The 7424-nt window shown below is 37.9% G+C and overlaps 1 pseudogene; it reads right to left on the bottom strand.

Moving 5' to 3' along the window:
• Nucleotides 1-4524: 4524 nt before the first annotated feature.
• On the bottom strand, nt 4525-5360 carry LOC147458371 (uncharacterized; annotated as a pseudogene).
• Nucleotides 5361-7424: the final 2064 nt, after the last annotated feature.

Here is a 7424-nt window from a genome sequence, read left to right as displayed (position 1 = left end):
TTGTGAGATGTCGCCATGTCTTCCATATCGTCTGGCCGACACAAGAATTTGACTGAGGGAAGAGGAGATCTTTGTAACCGTCTTTTAACTGCCTCATTTGCACTCTGCAAGTGAGAGACGCATCTAGGAAGAACCAAGTCTTCTTGCCAAGACGCCATCATATAAGAAAATGACTAAATTACAAGCGAGTGAAGATCGGAAAAATAAGAGGATAACAAGTGCTGATAAAGAAGGGATTACCAGTAGCTTATAAAGAGGAAATAGCGTATGGAAGAATCCACAAACGCGATGACTTATTCAAGAAGATAGCTTATTAAGAAAGATTTCCCATGACTCCAATATTATATTAGCAGATTTTTGGGACGAAGAAGTGTAAGAGAGAAGTTCAAGTTGAAAGCGTTAACAAGAAGTTAAGTCGAAAGACGTATCCAAGAAGCTTCATCAATTACGTATTTTATTCGAGCTGAGGACAACTCTTTCTTTTTTTGTTGGGGAGAGATGCTGCCTTCAATAGACTCAAAGACCTCTTGACCAGCAGTCCTGTCCTCATCAACCCTGACAAATTCACTCCTTAGCTCTTCTTTACCCGAGGAAGTTCAGCAAGAAATTCAGGTAGACCCCTATTTTAGACCTCTTCTGCAAGAGATTCAAGCTCAGAACCCAAGGGAACACTTAACTGACTAAACCTTAGCAGATGGTTTCTTTACTACCTGGAAAGCTTCAGCCCCTAGATATTCCTCAGATGAAGTGGGAATTGTCTGAGTATGGACTTTGTCACTCGTCTTCCAAAGACAATTGGAAACTATGATTCTATTTTTGTCGTGGTAGATAAGCTCACTAAGGTGGCTCATCTAATTCCAGTCAAGCACACAGCCACCGTCATCGACATAGCCCAAGTATTTGTCAAAGAGATAGTAAGATTACATGGAATCCCTGCAAGAATCATCAGTGATTGGGATGCCAACTTTACTTCTAAGTTTTGGCAAGCCATGTTTCGATCTCTGAGTACCCCACTGAATCTCAGCTCAGCATATCATCCAGAGACTGATGGTCAAATTGAGCGAGTGAATCAAGTCATTGAAGATATGCTTCAAGCATATTGCAACCAGCAGTTCCAGCAATGGATCAAGTTCCTTCCCCTAGTTGAGTTTGCTTACAACTCTTCTCACCATCGCAGCCTCGGAATGTCACCCTTTAAAGCCTTGTATGGTCAGGAATGTTTAGTCCCTTCGATTAGCCGACCCAGCTCTTCATGTTCCTACTGCTAAGTCTACCCTAGAAGAGATGGATCATCAACTTCTAGTCATTAGAGACAACCTGAAGAGAGCTAGTGATAGGCAGAAGAGCTACGCTGATCTTCACCGCTCCGCTAGAAGCTTTAGCAAAGATGAACAAGTTTTCCTCAGAATCAAACCCAAACACAACTCTTTAAAGCTAGGGAAATTCCGTAAGCTTGCATTCAAATATTGTGTACCTTTTGGAATCAAATCAATATCTGCCTTTTGTCCAAACCCTTGATCATATTTTGGTTGGTTCTTCGAAACAACTTATAATTATTCTTCAAGATATCGATGGCATTTTGAGGTAAATTTTATGCGGATATAATCAATCGTCATATTTATGGAATTCAAGCATCTCTAGTCAGTCAATTCTTTTGAGATTCAAATCGTCTATGGTGTTTTACAAGTTTAATTGTTCTGATACGTGAAATATCTGATTACCAAGTGAAAGATGAGACAGTAAGCTATAAACATAAGAGAAATAAGGATGGAGAAAAATAAATTGGGTACGCAAGGGAGGAGATATTGCAAGATTTAATTGAAAGATCAGTATGGAATCCTTAACTGTCAAGAACATGGTATAAGTTGGATGATATTAATAGAGAAGCGAGTCAACGCTCAAAACATAAAAAGTTAAAGTCTAGGTAAGAATGGTAATATTTTTACAAAGCATATTAAGGTTAGATAGAGAGTGAAGTGAAGAAATGATCTTCAGACCTCACAAGAGAAACACAATTCAGTCACACCAAAGAAAAAATACCTAGTTAAGTAAGATCACACTCAGTAATTAAAGTAACTCCGAGTCATTAAGACTTCTTTATGATTAAGACTTGTTACCGACCATCTTCAATCATAAGTTGACCGAAGATTGAGTCTGACTACTCTCTAAAGCATGTCCTGAGCTGAGGAAAACTCTTTCTTTTTGTTGGGGAGTTTGTAAGGTCCCTCCCTAAACCCTAGAGCCATTCAAAACTTTTTCAGCATAGAAAATAATTTAGAAAAAAGCAAGACCGACAAAGAAGTCATGCGGACAACGAGACTTTACGCCATAATGAAAAGACAAGGATATTTTGGATAAGAAATTACGTAATCCCTATATTTTTCCAAAAAGATTAAGATCATTTTTATACTTCTTTGTGAAGATCCACGTGGGAACTGATCTAGATCGAGAACTAGGAGAAAAAGGGACTAACTTGATTGAAAGATAATGTTGAGATATAATAACTAAAAAGAAAATTGGGGTCCAATAGGAATTAGGAAGAGAATTGGGATCCAATAGCATTTGAGAAGAGAAATCGGGTCCAATAGCATTTGAGAAGAGAATTTGAGGTCCAATAGGAATTGAGAAGAGAATTCCACCCACCATTTCCTGTATAAACACCCCCTCTCCTTTGTATTTTTAGACATATGTTGCTAAGCTACTTGCATACTTGCCATGCTCAAGACTATGCTTAAGTAAATCAAAGTTTCCATTAAACCTTGCTCTTGCTCTCTCCCTCTCTTGAAGGCCAAACCCTTGAGGGTTTTGTGAAGAAGCTCCTCTCTCCTTCCTCTTCATCCTAAATCCCTTTCCTTCCTCCTTGAGCCTCACATCTCTTCAAGAAGGACTTCAACCCCACTTCCCTCTTGCTTAGAGGATGTAATCTTCATTTCTAGTAAGATTATTAATCCATGTGTTTTAATATTAGGAAGGTTTATGTACATCATTTTAGGTCTAAGCTTTAATGGTAACCTTGGAATTAAGGTTAAGTATTAATAGTAGTTATGCATCACTAAATTACGTTTCAAAGGTAGATTTTCACTCGTAAGCTAAGCTTTAAAGATAACTTTGCACTTAGATGTAAGCTTTAGTGATTACCTTGCATTTTTAGGTTTTAAGCTTTAATGGAAACCTTGCAATTAAGGTTAAGTGATAAGAGTATCTACGCATCATAAAGTTAAGCTTCAAAGGTAGATTTGCAGTCGCAAGCTAAACTTTAATGGTAACTTTGCACTTAAATATAAGCTTTAGTGATTACCTTGCATTTTTAGGTTTTAAACTTTAATGGAAACCTTGCAATTAGGGTTAAGTGATAAGAGTATCTATGCATCATAAAGTTAAGCTTCAAAGGTAGATTTGCTTTCATAAGCTAAGCTTTAATGGTAACTTTGCACTTAGGTGTAAGATTTAGTGATTACCTTGCATTTTTAGGTTTAAGCTTTAATGGAAACCTTGCAATTAGGGTCAAGTGATAAGAGTATATATGCATCATAAAGTTAAGCTTAAAAGGTAGATTTGCTCTCATAAGCTAAGCTTTAATGGTAACTTTGCACTAAGGTGTAAGCTTTAGTGATTACCTTGCATTTTTAGGTTTAAGCTTTAATGGAAACCTTGCAAATAGGTTAAGTACTAAGAGTATCTATATATCATTAAGTTAAGTTTCAAAGGTAGATTTGCACTCTTAAGCTAAGCATTAATGGTAACTTTGCACTTAGGTGTAAGCTTTAGTGACTACCTTGTATTTTAGGTTTAAGCTTTAATGGAAAGCTCGAAAACTCATAAATTATAGGATGACCTTCTAGCTTTCTAAAATGGAAAGCTAGGAACCATAAGAAAAGAGTAGTTGTCTAAGCTCGATAGAAGTAGTTCAATTTTTGGTATTGAAGAGTATTTCTAAAGTTTTCAATTTCAAGTTTGTTTGCAAATACGCGATGGGGGAGACCAGCGAGGGAAAAAATGCCCCGACAATCCTAAGTGTGGTCATAGTTGTGGCAACAGAAGTGGTTGGTGGCTTTGGCTTCTTCCAGATCTACTGATATCATCTTTTTCCTTATACTTTCCTCATTCTATATATGCTATGCATGTCCAATTTGGATCATTCAATCTCAAGTTATGACAATTTTTGTGCTTTGATGGGTCACCTATGGTGTTGTCTCATCATTCTGGACTCTACTCTTCAAGAGATTTTTGTATACTGCCCACATGCTAGGGTGATTTTGTCATTTGAGTCCTTTGGTAAAGTGCTTGTGTCAGGGAATCCTCCCCGCAAAACACACTAGGGTGAGGCACACAAAACACAAGCCTCCCCTTAAACACAAATCTGCCTCCCCTAGACACAAAGGGTGTAGGCACACAAAATATTAGGGTCTAGGCGCACACAAGCCTCCCCTGGCACAAATAGAGGGTAAGGTACAATTGAGAGAATGGTCACAATATATTATCATATACCAAGCCAATATTATTATCGTTATCTTCGTCAAAATCTTATGTGGTGGCAAGCTTGATTTTTGTTTTTGTTTTATCTTTGAAATGCTCTTTGTGATTGGTAACCTGTGAAGATTTATTGTGTAATCTGCAATACTTTGTAGCATGGTTGTTCTTGCCACAAATGTGACAAGGGTTGAATTCATAGCAATCCTTTGAAAGGTGATTTGTTCTGCCACAATGTGTGCATTTTAAGTTCCTTTTGTGATTGTGATTGTAGTGGTTCGATGAGACCACATAAGCACCATATGACTGTTGTTGACTGCCTTTGGTTTCTTTTTGTGCTCTTGAAGAGAGTTTATTACATCATCAATTTTAGGGATTGGGTCTTTCTCTTTAAGCACTGTTACAATTTGGCCAAAATCTGCATCTGGTACTACTTTGAGAAGCACAACAATACCCTGGTCTTCATTATCTACAGGGCATCTTGTATATGTCAATTGTGTGCAAATACTCTTGAGCCTATTGACTAGAGATGACTCATCTTCTCCAGGCTCCATAAGCAATCCATCGAGTTGCATTTTTAATTCAATTTTAGAGTGCTTGGCAATAGCATCAAAATGCTGCTCTAAAGTTATCCATGTGCCGTGTGCAGTGGTGCAATCATCTAAATAATGCACAAAGTTGTCATGAAGGGATGTGAGCAGAATGCCAAGAGCTTGCTCATGTTTAGGTGCAAATTGCGCTAAGCTCTATCGCATTTCCACTCTGTCATTCTCATTTGGTGGCTTAATGAAAGACCATAACTGCTTTTGCATCAAGTAGCCCTTGGTTTTTGCATGCCAAGTGTGGAAATCATGGCCATTGAATTTGTCGATTCCCTTCTTTCCCCCCATAATGGTGCACCCTTAATTGTGAGTGCAAGGAAGGTCTTACCCAAGATGTATAAAAAAAGTATGTAGCTATTGAAATAATCAAAGATGATGAGCATCATTGTGGATTTTTGACTTTAATAATTGCATGTTTGTTGTTGGTTGATCCAAGAAGCTATGGTGAAGCTGTCAAAGTTGCCAGGGCAAAGCATCAAAAGATGAAGAAGAAAATGGAGGCAGGATTGCTATAGCTTGCTGTTGTGGCTAGTGGACCTCAACCAAAGTGGATAGATGAGTTCCAAGAGGTAAAGCCTTTTCCTTGTATTGATATGCATTTGACATAAGCTGGTAGAGATGATGGTAGATTAGAGGAGCTATCACATGTGCCTATGATGCGTCAAAATCTACAAAGAGGCAAGTTCAAGGTGCCACCCAATTTGTTTGTGCAAGAATATCCAAGCAAAGAGATGGTTGAAGACTTTAAAGAGAAGGTGCACATTCCAAAATAGGCAATTGAGAAGGTGGTGGAAGCTTCAAAAGCAATAAGTTCTAAGGAGGAAGTCGCAAGTTTCTCAAGTTCTAGTAGTTTGGACCCACGTAGCACATGGGAGACAAAATCTACATCCTCAAGGTATGAAAATGTGTTCATTGTTGTGTATGAGGAGCATGAGAAGCCACTACCAAGATCAATAATAACAAGTGAAAGCTATAGGCGCAAGATCTTTTATGAGATCCAAAAATGTTTAAAGGCCAGCATGCAGAGAAGAGTTTAAATTTTTATGCCAATCAGGGTATTTATGGGTTTCTTTGCAAAGGTAGATGTGAAAGTGTCTAGAACCATAGTTGGTTGAGTGCTTAGACAGTGAAATGTATTAGAATTTGTGGATGAAGGTTGGGGTCAAAAATTAGTGAATAGAGTCCTTTGCAAAGTGCAATCTAGATCCATTACCTGTAAATACATGATCCATACCCATAATTTCATTATTATATTTTATTTCATAATCAATGGCATCACGTGGGAGGGGGGACTTGGTCCCTTTATATCAAAACATGGATGATTTTAATGAGAGTCCCATTCAAGACATTGATGTATGGATGAACAATGAACACTTGGCAATGTTGAAGATAAAAACCAAGTGCACATTGCACCAAGTGGGGTAGGACTTACACAATGGGGAGATAGATTTACCTACAGCTTTTGCTTTTAAAATAGCTAGAAAGAAGGTGTGCAGATAATGTTTTCTTTCTTTCTATCATTCTCTGTGTGAGACATATTCTCACTTTTTCTATTTTTTAGTATGGATTGCAAGTCCCAAGGAGGATTGAGAAGAAAGTTATATGCCAAGAATTTTTGGAAGGCATAGTGCATCTTTTGGCAAGCTAAAGCCTGCTCCTACGCTAGTTTTGTAGGCAAATTATATCAACTATAGTAGCAAACTAGCATTTTGTACAATATTTCCATGTCAATGACAAATGTTGGTTGTCTCATCTTATTGGTTTTCTTTTCCATTTGTGTGGTGTAGATGTCTCATCTTGTTTGTTTCCATTTTCATTTGTTTTGTGGAGATGTCTTTTGGATGTCAATGTCTTGTTTCATGCCCTCAATATTGTATGTTCAAAGAAATAAAGTGCAGTCTTGCCTTCACAACACTATAATTAGGCCAACTCGGTTTAGGGTTGTCACCTTGCAATGAGAAATAGGTCAAGAGATATAGGTAAGGATTCTGGCTCCTCTTCCTCACTTCTTGTAAGCAAGAAGGAAAAGAAAAAAGAGAGAAAATCCCATGAACAAGAGAAGGTAGAGGTTGAGGTAGAAGAGAAGGAAGAGGTAAACCCTGAGCAAGTTTTCATTATCTCCACTTACTTGGAAAAAATCCCCCCCATGGTCGGCAGATTATTTAGGTTGTTCGGGAGTGGGGTTGAAAGATGGCATGGATTATGCTTTGGGCCTTGATATGTTGTTGTCAACATAGTTGTACAAAGAAAAACATGCAGAGTCAGATGCATGGTCTACCACAATTACAACAAAAACTGAAAGACTATATTGGGAGATACACAAGAGGTTTCGAAAGAAATAAATTCACTACC

Source organism: Adiantum capillus-veneris, chromosome 5 (genome assembly GCF_014529385.1).
Source record: "Adiantum capillus-veneris isolate H3 chromosome 5, ASM1452938v2, whole genome shotgun sequence".
NCBI lineage: Eukaryota > Viridiplantae > Streptophyta > Polypodiopsida > Polypodiales > Pteridaceae > Adiantum > Adiantum capillus-veneris.
Note: the sequence above shows the minus strand (reverse complement) of the source record. Positions and strands in the feature narration are given on the sequence as shown.